Here is a 14297-nt window from a genome sequence, read left to right on the forward strand (position 1 = left end):
TATCCATCCTGAATATCTTAGCCTTTAAAAAGACAGCAAAAGTTGCTTCTCTGATGGGAGCCGAGTGACACCATCGCCAGCTATTCCTCTTCTGTGGCCTTCTTCCTCTGAAATATTTGCCTGTGTTTTTTTGTTCCTGCAAAGGCACTTCCCACTAAAAGGTGTATGCCCTCCCATTTTAAGGCTGGTAGAATTCAGCCTCTCAATTCACTTGGTGTTTTTTGCTAAAATGGCATAATGTGCAAATGATGCAGTGAATGTGTTTCATGCCGTTGAGCTGTACCTTTGTTAACCAATAAACAAGAGCTTTAAGATAATGCAAACAACTTTGCTTGCATGGGCATGTTGAGCCAAACCCTACCTGTAACTGTAACCCGAACCCTAATGCCACATATCCTACAGCCTATGTAAGCTTGAATGCAAGCCATTTTGTTTAATCCCAGCAGAAATGCAGTGTTCTTGCCCCTGCTTCAATCCCCCAATTAGGTGCCGACTCAAGCTTAACCTGACACTGTCCAGCCTAAATGTCCTCTTCAAGCTTAGGCTCAATCTTAAACCTTCATCACCGAGATCATCTGATACCACATCCAAAATATTCCATGCTGAGCTCAGCTTCACTCCCACTCAAACCCTAATCCCCATGCTTGTCACATCCAGATTCAACATTTAAAAGTACTGGGATCACTCCAGCCACTATCACCAACCCTCTTGACAAACCCTGTTCCCTATCCACTGATTTCATTCCTCTCCCTTAACTATTGTCTCAGGCTGGACCAGGCAACTTGCAGCTTCAGTTGTCCGATTTGACCCTCGGATGAGTTTCCGACTCCATATCCCCTTCATCAAAAAGACCACCTTTTCCATTATAGCACCTGTCTCTGCCTCTGGCTCAGCTAATCTGCTACTTCTTGTTACTTTCAGGCGCAACTATTCCTGGCTCTATTCCATTTCTCCCACTGCCCCCCCACCACCCCATAAGCTTGCGCTCATACAAACATCTGTTACCCATGTCCTAACTCCACCAAGTCCCCATTCATCCATCACCCCTGTGCTTCCTGACCTACAGAGGCGCTCAGTCCAGCCATATCTCAATTTTAAAATTCTTACCCCCATGTTGACATCACTCCATGGCTTCGCCCCCTTCCAACCTCAGTAAGCTCCTTCTTGAGAGGGTTGTGTTTCTCCAACTCGGGCCTCTTGCTTATCCCTGACTTCTTTCCTCCCATTATCGGTAGCCGTGCCTTTAGCCAACTTGGCCCTAAGCTCTTGAATTTTCCCGCATGTCTCCAAATTTTCCACGCCACACACTTCTCTTTAAAACCTAATTTTTCAACTAAGTATATAGTCATCAGTTCTCATGTTCCTTTGTTGTTGTCGGTTGTTCATAATAGGTAGCGTGCAGACCAAACTCAACCAGCCCGCGCTTGCAAAACCCATTGTCTACTGTTAGATATGATTCTGTGATTGGGAGCACTTGCTGAACAATCCTGAGTGTGCTAATAACCACACTAACAACCAATTTAAATAATCAGTCAAGCTCTGGCTCATTTACACTTGCTAGAAGCAACATACGTTCATATGCAGGGAACCGCTCTCTGCAAAGAAAAGGAATATGTTTGATTAAAGCAAAATACTGCAGATGCTGGAGATCTGAAATAAAACCAGAAAATGCTGGAAAAACTCATCCGGTCCAGCAGCATCTGTGGAGAGAGAAACAGCATTAATATTCAAGTCCGATATGATGACTCTTTGCAACTGAAGAGAAGTAGAAATGTGATGGGTTTTATGCTGTTGAAAAAGTTGAGGAGGGGCAGGTGGAACAAAAGGGAACATCAGTGATGGGTTAAGAGGGCAGGAGAGATGTCCTGGAACAAAGATGTCATAGGTCCTCAGTAGGTGTTAATAGCAGGTGTAAATCCTCCATTTTGATTTTTTTTCCCCCCCAAGTGCCAGTCTGTATTTTATTTTGCTTTCAGACTGAGCTGACCTTTATTCTACTATTAATACCTACGCTGGACCTATACATTGTTCCTTTACAATAACCATTATCACTCCCATTGCCTTTTATTCCATGACATATTTGGTATCTAATCTTCCCTGCCCCCTAACTCATCCCGACCTTCCCCTTAGTTCCACCTGATCCTCCTCTCTTTTTAAACAACATAAATCCCATGACATTCCTACTTCTCTTCAGTTCCCAAGAAGAGGAATATATTCAAACCTTGTGCCTTTTTTGAATTGCCCAGGAGCTTGGGGGGGCCTATAATTACCTTTTCCTTTCTCTGTGCCAATGCCTCGGCCAATCAGAGTTGAGTTGCCAACCAATCAGCACCTTTTTCTCCTGCAGTATGAATTGTTGCGAATGTTTGAAATTTGACATTCTTGTGTTTGCCTTGATGAGAGGAAGATGAAAAATTTTGGCAACATGTCTCTCTTTTCATTATATTAATATTTCTTCCTTTGGCTCGAAGTCAGTTTTTGTCTCATTACCTTCCTGCATAGGCCCTTGCGATGTTTCATTATGGTAAAGGCACTACATACAGACACGTTGTCATTGAGACTTCTTGCCATGTGAGAGGCGCTATCTAAATGTTGACGTCCAAGTTGTTTAAAGCACTGCTATCAAGTTCGCAATCTCTGACCCGCCCACACCATTTACACAGTAATTTGTTGCTTCCCCCCGTCATTATCCATAATTATAGTATGGAGCCTAATACCTGCCTCACTGCTGGTTTCCTCTTCACACTGCCGGCTGCCTCTGTGCTTAGCACAGGGCCGGTGAGCTTAATGCTGATGTCACATGTGCAGCTAGACTGCTGTTTTTAAAGGCAGTCTGTCCCTCCGAAAGGAAAGCTGTACCGAATAATAATGCTGGAATTGAAAACATGGAAATTGGAACACCAGGGAAGAGAGAGGATTCCAGGGTGACACCCAGCACTGGAGGCATTAGTGGTGGAAGTGGGCCTTAGCAGAGATGCTCATGGTTCCACAAGTCCCCAGGGGTCACCCTCAGGAGCGAACAGGAGCAGGTGGCTAGGGACCATGCTGCCAGAAGTCTAATGACTTCACATGGTGGTCAGGTACGTAAATGCATCATCACATGACATCGCCTACCCTTTCATATCACCAACTTCTCACCCGGTTCAATGCACTATATGCCCATCACTCACCCAGCTACCCCCCCCTTGACACTCAAGATTCATGCCTAACATTCAGATACACCTACCAAATGCAGCCAGCCTCACACCCCTCCCTTGTTGCTTCCACATACCTCCAGCTATTCAGGGGTCGCAGGTGCATCGCACACTACACGATGGCCGACATTCTGCCCTCTCTCTTGCAGGACAAGGTGGCCCACAACAGTAGGGAGCAGAGCAGAGCCAATAGGGAGACAAGGATGGCTACATCCCCTGAGCCCTGTGGAGGGAATGAATGTCAGCATCACGGGGTTGGCTGTGACACAGCCCATGGTATCACTGAGAACATCGAGGAAGATGGTATTTTTCCACCCGATGACCCCTCTCAACTCCTGGCACACTCTCATTGTGTTGTCTAGCATGATGAGCCAGCCGATGACGGTGTGACCATGGACCTTTTGCCTCCCATCCCGCCCATGCACCCCCTCCCACCACGACCACCCCAACCTTCCCCTTCTCAGTTCCTGCTTTCAGACATCCAAGAACTACCACCTGCCCAACCAAGCAGCCCAAGGAAGAAAGAAAAAAGAGAGAGAGAAAACAACACAGCACTACTGAAGAGGACCCCCCCCCACCCTCCCCTCACTTGATCTGCTACCCACAGACCCAGCTCAGACACTGGCACTGCACTTACCTTGGAAGCCAGTATAGACTTGGGATCAGTGCTCGGTGAGTCATCTGGGCATGAGTGGCCTGCAACCAGGCCGTGGGGGAACAGGATGGTTCTTTTGCCAGTCCACTGGTTGGTAAGGTCGTCAACAAATTGTGCTGCAGACGATTCAGATGAGGCTCTTGATGGAGTAACATTGTGCAGGAGAGTGTTGATGGGCATGCCCATTGAGCTGCTGGGTGCATTGGTTGGCCTGCCAGGCAGCCTCCTGTTGTTGTCAAGGGGCATGGAGAGGGGTGGGGGGTGCGGTGGGGTATGGCTGGCAGTGGACATAGCATTGAACTTCTGCAGACTGTAAGCTGCAGAGCCAGGGGCACTGTCATTTCTGCTGTCCCACCCCACCCCATCTCACGCTGCCTCTTGTGTGGACAGGTCACCTAATCCTCCATCCTCCCTGTGAGGATGCTTCAAAGCTCTCAAATCTGGAAGCCCACCACAACACCAGCAAAAGCACTTCAGAGTACTTAGAAAATGCAGAAGATTTTCAAAAGGCTGTGTTTGCTTCTACTGCAACTGCAGGAGCCGCATTCATCTGACATGTAGTCGCAGTGCCTGTGACAGCTGCCTGCAGCAAAGAGTACATCATCCCATAACATTGAGCAATATAAAGACACTTAAACAGGTATCACATCAATAGAATGTGTCTTTCCACCATGGTTAAGGATTGCAGTTTTCACAGAATATTGATCACTCCCAAAACACCATTTAAAAATGCTGGGATCGCCACAGCGATTTACTCACCACCCTGCTCGCGGCCTCACTGGTCATCCCGCTCCCGACCCCGCGTAGCCTCCTCCTCACTCACCGGAGTTGGGGGGGGGGGGGGGGCAAGCGGGGTGAGAGATTGGGTGGTGAGCGGGTGCACAACGATGACGTCAGCAACACCACACATGCACCTATGGGCAGAGTATGTACTGACTTCCTGTTCCAGGCGCACAGTGATGATGTCAGCGGCACCAACTTCCTGTTCCAGTGTGTCAGCAGGAGATGCAATGTATTCCAGATGACCTGACCTGCAAGATGGGTGCTTGGCCCTTTAAGTAACCCTCGCACTGGGGCCCTCTTATCTTTATTCTTTCACGGAATGTGGGTGTCGCCCATACCTAATTGCCCTAATACTGAGTGGCTTGTTCACAGGACAGTTAAGAGCCAACCACATTGCTGAGGGTCTGGAGATACACGTAGGCCAGACCAGGTAAGGGGGGAAAATTTCCTTCCCTAATAAAGGGCATTCGTGACATTGGTTTTTTTAACAATCGATGATGGTTGTCACAGTCACCATTACTGAGACTAGTTTATGTATTCCAGATTTATTAATTGAATTTAAATTCCACCAGCTGCCATGGTTAAATTTGAAACCATGTCACCAGAGCACTAGTCTGGGCCTCTGAATGATTAGTCCAGGGACTAATTATCACAGCGCCACAGTCTCATCTCCCCACTTGTTTGCAGAGTTGCTGTTATAGAGTTGATTTTCCAGGCAACTTTTCTTGGTGGAAACATTGAACTTTATTTACAATACAACAGCAACAGCTACATGTGTGCATCAAACTCTATAACTAAAGTTCCTAGAGGTTCCCCGCGCAGCTAACTGATTTGTTAGCACAGATCATGTGATCTTACAATGCATGATCATTCTTAAAGCTACAGTCCTGTATTTATCAAAACTATAATTATTACACTCCCCCCCTTTAACTTTTCTGCACATTTTTTTATTTAAATTTATATTTATCTCATGCTATTACAATGTTTATACAGGTCATGAAATTACAACTCCAGTCTTTCAGGTGGTTTCCTGATCCGTGTGGAACGTCGCAGCTCCACAACTTCTGATTCTTTTGTAGGAACCACATTCTCTGGAACCACGTTAACATCAGGTACCTCATTAGACACAGGCAGATCAGTGTCTTCCACTCCGACAGAGATATTGGGCATGTCTGTCCTTGGTTGAGCAACTTCAACAGGAACCATAGGTTCAGCAATGGTTACAAGTGGAACATCATTTTGTTGGGGTATCTCCCTTCTTCTTAAATGATCCACATGCTTACGGGTGGTACGACAATGGATCAGTCACAGAGCTAACTTTGCCAGGTAACCACTTCAGTCCTCCACCGAAATTCCTTACATACATTGCTTCTCCAACAGTAAATTGTCACTCCCAGCTATGCAAATCATGAGTCGCTTTTTGGCTCACTTGACTTTTCTCCACCTTCCCTCTCCAAATTGGGAAGTATCAGACTTAGTCTTGTTCAAAGAGGGTGCCTCATCAGTAATTCTGCAGGTGTTGTATCTGCCATAGTGTGGGGGGTTGTTCTGTATGTAAATAGGAAATGAGCAAGTTTAGTTTCCAACGATTCACCTGTTAACGGTTTCAGTCCCTCCTTAAAAGTTTGTACTGCTCTTTCCGCCAGTCTGTTAGATGACGGATGGTATGGTGCAGTCTTCACGTGGTTAATACCACTTAGGTTGACAAATCTTTCAAACTCAGCACTCGTAAATGCAGTACCATAATCTGAGGCAGTTATTTCTGGCAATCCATGGATAGAAAAGCTTTGGCGTAGTTTTTCTACAGCAGCGCCTGACTTTGACAAATTAACCTCAGAAACATCTAACCACTTGGAAAGAGTATAGAAAGACTCAGTAGAAACATGATTCCAAGAAAAGGGCCGATGTAATCTATGTGCAACCTCACAGGATCTACCAGGCCACTCCCATGTGCATAATGGAGCTGCCACTGGCAACTTTTGTAGCTGTTGCCATTGCACACAGTGTTTAACCATCTCCTCAATATCGCCATCCATTCCTGGCCACCAAAGGTAACTCTGCACGATCGCCTTCATTCTGAAGATTCCCGGTGGGCTTTGTGTAACTCTACTAACCGTGGTTCCCTTTCTTGTGAAGGAACTACCAATTGTGCCCTCCATAATAGATACCATCTTGACTGTTCATTTTGCATCTTTGGTTGAAAAATGGCTTCAATTCATCAGAGACTGGTTCCTGGGACCATCCATGTAACACTTGGTCTCTCACTTGAGACAGGGCAGGGTCACGATTCATCCAGTTTCTTATCTGCCTAGCACAGACTGGTGAGGAATCCAGGAAATTCATCACTAATACGAGTTCTTGGGGAATAGGGATGTGGTTGTTGTTCTCTTGCAAAGGAAGGCGACTCAGGGCATCGGCGTTGGTTATATGAATCACTGGCCTCTGCACCAAAGTGTATTCATATGCCGCTAAAATGAGGTCCCATCTTTGAATTTGTGCAGAAGCTATGGGAAGTATTGCCTTTTCCTCACTAAAAGACCCAAAAATGGTTTGTGGTCTGATGCTATCGTGAAATGTCGCCCATGCACGTATTGGCAGAATGTTTTTACACCAAAAATAATCGACAGCCTTTCCTTTTTGATCTGAGAATATATCCTTTTTCAGCTGTGGCAAGTGTCCTGGATACATAGCCTATCGGCCTCTCTGTGCCGTTGTCTATCTTATGAGATAGTACCGCTCCCACTCCATGGGGGAATGCATCGCAGTTTTGCATTAATTCTTTTGTCGGGTCGTAGTGCACTAACAAATTTTGAAGAGTGCAAGAGCTGTTTTACCTTCATGAAGGCTTCTTCTTGGGGTGACTTCCAAACCTGACACTGGTTTTTCTTTAGCAGTGGAGGTAGTAGGGCTAGAACCAATGATAAATTTGGTAGAAATTGGCCATCATAATTTACCATCCCTAAAAATGATTTAAGTTCAGAGACATTCTTAGGTGCAGGTGCCTCTCTGATTGCTTTAAGCTTCTCTTCGACAAGGTCGAATCTACCCAGTGACACAAACAAATGAATTCATTTGCCTAAAAAGTGCATTTTTCCTTCTTTAGGCGCACTCCTGCTTCTAAAAATCATCGCAGCACTTCCTCTAGATTAGCCAAGTGTTCCTTTTCCATGAATCCAGTTAGTACATCATCCAGGTGGACCACAACTTGAGGTAGTCCTTGTAGCAAGCTCTACATTGTCCTCTGAAAAATGGATTTGCAGCCCTCCCAATGGAAACTGGGTTCTTCAAGAGGGCCGTCATATGGGCCACGCCAGAAGTATCTGGCCGTGCAGCACGCCCCAGATGAACAGCACGGACCCACCAGAGCACCACTATCTCCAGCGGTGCTTCAGAGATGGCGTTTGTGCCCAAAAAAGACAAACAGGAACATGAACCTATACAGATTTGATGGAATGAAAAGGCATTAACCTCGATGGATATGAATGTCTTTCAAATAGTATTTTTAACCAGAAACCTGCATCTGTTAGTGGGATCTTTCATTCCCAATGTCCCAACGTTTAAATTGAAACCATCTGTTCCAAGTCTGAAAAGCAACATGAAGAATGTAGGCTATTTATTTTGGGTGATGGTACACCACTCTGATGTGGCTTCTTCACGTGGTTGGATAAGTCTTGATGATGTAAACAGAACAGGAGACAATTTTTCAATCTGAAAATTTATATTTTAAGGCAGTGAAATGGTTATTAACAATTTTTCATATTCAGGTGATTTTTGCAGTTAGTTTAGAGGGGGGTGAACAGAAATGTTACCATTTATGATATGTCTTTCAAACAGGACTTTAACCAGGAATCAACATCTGTTGGTGCGATTTTTCATTCCCAATGTTTAAATCAGGACCATTAATTTCAACAAACAGTGCAGCCACTGGAATACCAGGTGATCAGCTTGAAACAAAAATCACTGAAATTAAGTTTATTAGTACCCGTTTACTTTTTGGCCAACCAGTACTGCAATCTCAGAGCAGGACAAGGACGGCATTGCCAATGACTATCTAGGTAACAGTGGCGATGATTTTTTATGGACCTGCTTCCTTCCAAGCTGGAGCTGGAGATATTTGCAACCTCTTACAGTCTGCTGTCCACTGTTGTGTTTGGAAGGTCACTGAGGCTCTCTGCGCAGTGAGAGCTAACTGTATTTCGTTCTCTGTTGCCAGCGAGGAGGAGGCAGAGCCAGGACATGGCTTCTGCTAGGATTGCAGCTTTCTCCACGGTGTGGGGAGCCGTTGACTGCACCCACATCACTTTGCAGATGCCACTGTCAACTCTGCCATGTACCAGAGCTGAAAGGGATTCCACTCCCTCAAGTATCTAGCTGGTGTATAACTGTGGGCCGCGCATCGTGGCACTTATTGCCCAGTATGCCAGTAGCAGCCATGGTGCTTTTATTCTGTGGTGGCCACATGTGCCAACTGTATCTGAGCCACCATGGAAAATCAAGGGGCAGCTGCTGGGTGACAAGGGTAACCTGCTGACGTCATGGCTGGTTACTCTCAGGTTCGCAATCCACACACGCAAACGTGGGCGCAACAAGCATTCAGTGAAAGCCAGACTTCCACAGGAAATGTGATAGAGCAGACCAGGTCTTGCCATCATGGGGGGATAGCCCTCACTGCCAGTTATCAAATGAGCAGCTCAGGAGCAGGAGCAGGAGGAAGAGAAAGGGAGGAGGCAATCTAGACAGCCCCTTTCTGCCCTGCTTCCCATGAAGAATATATCAAGTACAGTACCAGTATACGCAACAAATCCTCACCCACCAACAGTCCCACACCTTACTTTGTGTCACTGACCATCACTTGGCCACAATTCAAAATAAAAACCATCACAAAATCAACACTCCAAACCAAGTTTTGCAAAGATCAACAAATCAGCCATGTGCCTTTACCTTTCCTACTGCTCCTACACAGTACTCCCTCAGTAATTGCAGCATGGCTGGTGGATGGCTGATGAGGAGGAGGAGACTGCAGAACAACCATGAGAAGGTCTGGGCCTAGATGGCCCGGCTGCGAACTGCACTATCTGGACATGCGCGGCAGCCATCTGGCTAGCTGGCAACAGCAAGGGCATTGAGGGAGTGTTAGGGGAAGGAGAGCGAATGGTAGCTTCCTGAGAGAGGACAGAAGGCTTGTGTTCCACTCCCACTGCCACTCCCTTGGTTAGCGCCTCAGAAATCCTAATATGTTGGGAGGACAGATTGCTGGCCTGCTGTGACACTCTACAAACGCTTTGCACACTGTAATCCACAGCCATGATGGTAGCAGTCCGATCTTCCACTGCACTCAGACATCCAGTGCTGCAATGGAACCTGCAACAACATTTTGGGTGGATCTACAAGTATATGAATGGAGTTACCACCACTTCCAAGCTGGAAAGAATTTGCTCCAAGCTCTTCACAAAATCCCGTGCCATGTTTATACTGGGCTCCTCCATGATCCCGACAGTGACCACAGACTTTCTGACAGGCATCCAAACGCAAGAGAGAGGGAAGTGTGTCAGTCAGCAAACTATTTGGTTGACTAGGCTGTCATGGTTGAATAGCTGACCGCATGTGCAAGATGTGAGTGTGAGACCCGGGGCAATGCTAAGTGTGTGAGGGTGCACTGGAGCTTTTTTTTCTCGTTGATGGGATGTGCGTGTCGCTGGCTGGGCCAGCATTTATTGCCCATCCCTAGTTGCCCTTGAGAGGGTGATGATGAGCTGCCTTCTTGAACTGCTGCAGTCCGTGTGGTTTAGACACACCTTCAGTGCCTTTAGTGAGGGAGTTCCAGGATTTTTACCCAGTGACAGTGAAGGAACAGCAATGTATTTCCAAGTCAGGATGGTGTGTGGCTTGGAAGGAAACTTCCAGGTGGTGGTGTTCCCATGCGTCTGCTGCCCTTGTACTTCGAGGTGGTGGCTGTCGTGGTTCTGGAAGGTGCTGTCTAAGGTGAGTTCCTGCAGTGCATCTTGTAGATGGTACAGACTGCTGCAACTGTGCGTCGGTGGTGGAGGGAGTGAATGTTTGTGGATGGAGTGCCGATCAAGCGGGCTGCTTTGTCCTGAATGGTGTCAAGCTTCTTGAATGTTGTTGGAGCTGCACTCATCCAGGTAAATGGAGAGTATTCCATCACACTCCTGACTTGTGCCTTGTAGATAGTGGACAGACTTTGGGGAGTCAGGAGGTGAGTTACTCATCGCAGGATTCCAAGCCCCTGACCTGCTCTTGTAGCCACAGTATTTATATACGTCCATTGTTTTATCTCCACCTTTTAGCCCATTTTGATCCCTTCCCCCTACCCCACCCCACCCCCACTAGGGCCATCTGTCACTTGCTCATCCTAGTTTCTACCCTTAATTTCACCATTAGCACCTTCCTTAGCTAATATCACCACTGTCAACACCCCTTTGTCCTTTTGTCTATGACATCTTTGGCAATCTCTTCTTTGCCTCCACCTATCACTGGCCCTCTATCCAGCTCCTTCTGTCCCAACCCCCTCAAACAGCTTATATTTCACCTCATTTCTATTTTTCTTTAGTTCTGATGAACAGTCATACGGACTCGAAACATTAACTGTGTTCCTCTCTGCCGATGCTGTCAGACCTGCTGAGTTTTTCCAGCTATTTTTGTTTTTGTTACTTATATGGTGAGTCCAGTTCAGTTTCTGTTCAATGGTAATCCCCAGGATGTTGATAGTGGGGGATTTAGTGATGGTAATGCCATTGAATGTCAAGGGGCGATGATTAGATTGTCACTTGTTGGAGATGGTATTTGCTTGGCACTTGTATGGCATGAATGTTACTTGCCACTTGTCAGCCCAAGCCTGGATATTGTCTAGGTCTTGCTGCGTTTGGACATGGACTGCTTCAGTATCTGAGGAGTCACAAATGGTGCTGAACATCCACACTTCTGACTTTATGGTGGAAGGAAGGTCATTGATGAGGGAGCTGAAGATGGTTGAGCCTAGGACACTACCCTGAGGAACTCCTGCAGTGATGTCCTGGAATAGAGATGATTGACCTCCAACAACCACAACCATCTTCCTTTATGCTTGGTATGACTCCAACCAGTGGAGGGTTTTCCCCCTGATTCCCATTGACTCCAGTTTTGCTAGGGCTCCTTGATGCCACACTCGGTCAAATGTTGCCTTGATGTCAAGGGCCGTCCAGTCACTCTTACCTCACCTCGGGAGTTCGGCTCTTTTGTCTGTGTTTGAACTAAAGCTGTAATGAAGTCAGGAGCTGAGTGGCCCTGGCGGAATCCAAGCTGAAACACAGTGAGCAGGTTATTGCTAAGCAAGTGCCGCTTGATAGCACTGTTGATGGCCCCATCCATTACTTTACTGATGATCGAGAGTCGGCTGATGGGGCGGTAATTGGCCAGGTTGGACTTGTCCTACTTTTTGTGTACAGGACATACATGGGCAATTTTTCACATTGCTGGGTAGATGCCAGTGTTGTAGCTGTACTGCTAGTGGCGTAGCAAGTTCTGGAGCTCAAGTTTTCAGTACTATTATTGGAATGTTATCAGGGCCCATAGCCTTGGAGTATCCAGTGCCTTCAGCCATTTCTTGATATCAGATGGGGTGAATCGAATTGGCTGAAGACTGGCAACTGTGATTCTAGGGACCTCCAGAGGAGGCCAGGATGAATCATCCACTCAGCACTTCTGGCTGAAGGTTGTTGTGAATGCTTCGGCCTTATCTTTTGCACTGATGTGCTGGGCTCCTCCATCATTGAGGATGGGGATATCCTCCAGTGAGTTGTTTAATTGTCCACCATCATTCATGACTAGATGAGGCAGGACTGCAGAGCTTAGATCTGATCCATTGGTTGTGAAATCGCTTAGCTCTGCCTATCACTTGCTGTTTATGCTGTTTGACAGGCAAGTAGTCCTGTGTTGGAGCTTCATCAGGTTGAAACCTCATTTTTAGGTATGCCTGATACTGCTCCTGGCATACCCTCCTGCACTCTTCATTGAACTAGGTTTGATCCTGTGGCTCGGTAGTAAGGATAGAAAAGGGGATATGCTGGGCCATGAGGTTATGAAGTGTGGTTGAGTACAATTCTGCTGCTGCCCATGGCCCACAGAACCTCATGCCCAGGCTTGAGTTGCTAGATTTGTTCGAAATCTATCCCATTTAGCATAGTGGTAGTGCCACACAGCACGATGGAGTGCATCCTCAATTTTAAGACAGGACTTCGTCTCCACAAGGACTGTGTGATGGTCACTCCTACTGAAATTGTCATGGACAGATGCATCTTCGGCAGGCAGGTTAGCATGGATGAGCTCAAGTATGTTTTCTCGTCTTGTTGTTTCCCTTACCACCTGTCACAAACTCAGTCCAGCAGCTATGTCCTTTAGGACTGGACCAGCTCAGTCAGTAGTGATGCTACTGAGCCACTCTTGGTGATGGACTTTGAAATTCCCCACCCAGAGTACACTCTGCGCCCTTGTCACCCTGAGTGCTTCCTCCTAGTGTTCAACATGGAGGAGCACTGATTCATCAGCTGGGGTGGGGGTGTAGGGGGGCTATGTGGTAATAAGCAGGATGTTTCCTTGCCCATGTTTGTCCTGATGCCATGAGACTTCATGCAGCCCAGTATCGATGCTGGGGACTCCCAGGGCCACTCTCTCCTGGCTGTGTACCACTGTGCCGCCACCTCTGCTGGGTCTGCCCTGTTGGTGGGACAGGACATACCCATGATGCCGTGAGTATGACTATGTCAGACTGTTGCTTGACTACTTTCCCAATTTTGGCACAAGCCACCAGATGTTAGTAGGAGGACCTTGCAGGACCAACAGTTTGCCATTGTCATTTTTGGTGCCTAGGACGATACAGGGTGGTCCATCCAGTTTCATTCCTTATTGACTTTTTTGATACAACTGAGTGGCTTGCTTACGAGGCCATTTCAGAGTGACAGCAATGGATCAGCCCAGACAAGGACAACAGATTTTCTTAATTAGTGAACCAGATGGTTTTTGATACAACAGTGGTCATCATTAGACTTTTTAATTCTAAATTTTTACTGATTGAATTCAAATTCCACCATCTTTCATGGTGGGGTTCAAACCCAGATCCTCAGAGCATTACCCTGGGCCTCTAGATCACTAGTCCAGTGACAATAACACTATACCGCCTCCCCTGTGTTAGGTATGAGTCCTGATTGATAGAGCTGCTGGTGGATGAGTGTTGCATCCAAATTGTTGCTGGACTCCTGACATTGACCTCCATGGCCACCTGCATCAGCTACTTTTGAGCGTGTGTCTGGAGGGCCTCCTGGGATGCAGGACATCTCTCTTTTCCTCTCTTCACCTAGGCCTCCACTGTAGCCTTTGAAGCCCTTGGAGTCCATGCTCTCTCATGTTGGGCCATGCTTCACTAATTCCCAGGCCAGATTCACTCCCTGCATGACTGACAGCATCTGCTTCAGTCACATTGTACCTCCCCTTTAAGAGGTGCAGGCTCTCTTTAAGTGGGGCTCGCAAGTTGCAATTTTAGGCCCCCTGCTGATGCATGTAGCCAATACAAAGTGTCATTAGCACTTGCTGCATGCAACAATCATGGAAATGAACAGGAAGTTGATATTCTGCCTGCATGACATTGAAAGGTGTAGTATAAGGTATTAACA

The 14297-nt window shown here is 46.8% G+C and overlaps 1 protein-coding gene across 4 annotated transcripts in view; it reads left to right on the plus strand.

The window, feature by feature from the left end:
- Positions 1-14297, plus strand: part of LOC121290931 (1-phosphatidylinositol 4,5-bisphosphate phosphodiesterase beta-1) — an 802698-nt gene that overhangs the window by 742234 nt on the left and 46167 nt on the right. The gene's annotated exons all lie outside the window — the stretch shown is intronic.

The sequence above is a fragment of the Carcharodon carcharias genome, chromosome 2 (assembly GCF_017639515.1).
Source record: "Carcharodon carcharias isolate sCarCar2 chromosome 2, sCarCar2.pri, whole genome shotgun sequence".
In the NCBI taxonomy this organism is placed as follows: Eukaryota; Metazoa; Chordata; class Chondrichthyes; order Lamniformes; family Lamnidae; genus Carcharodon; species Carcharodon carcharias.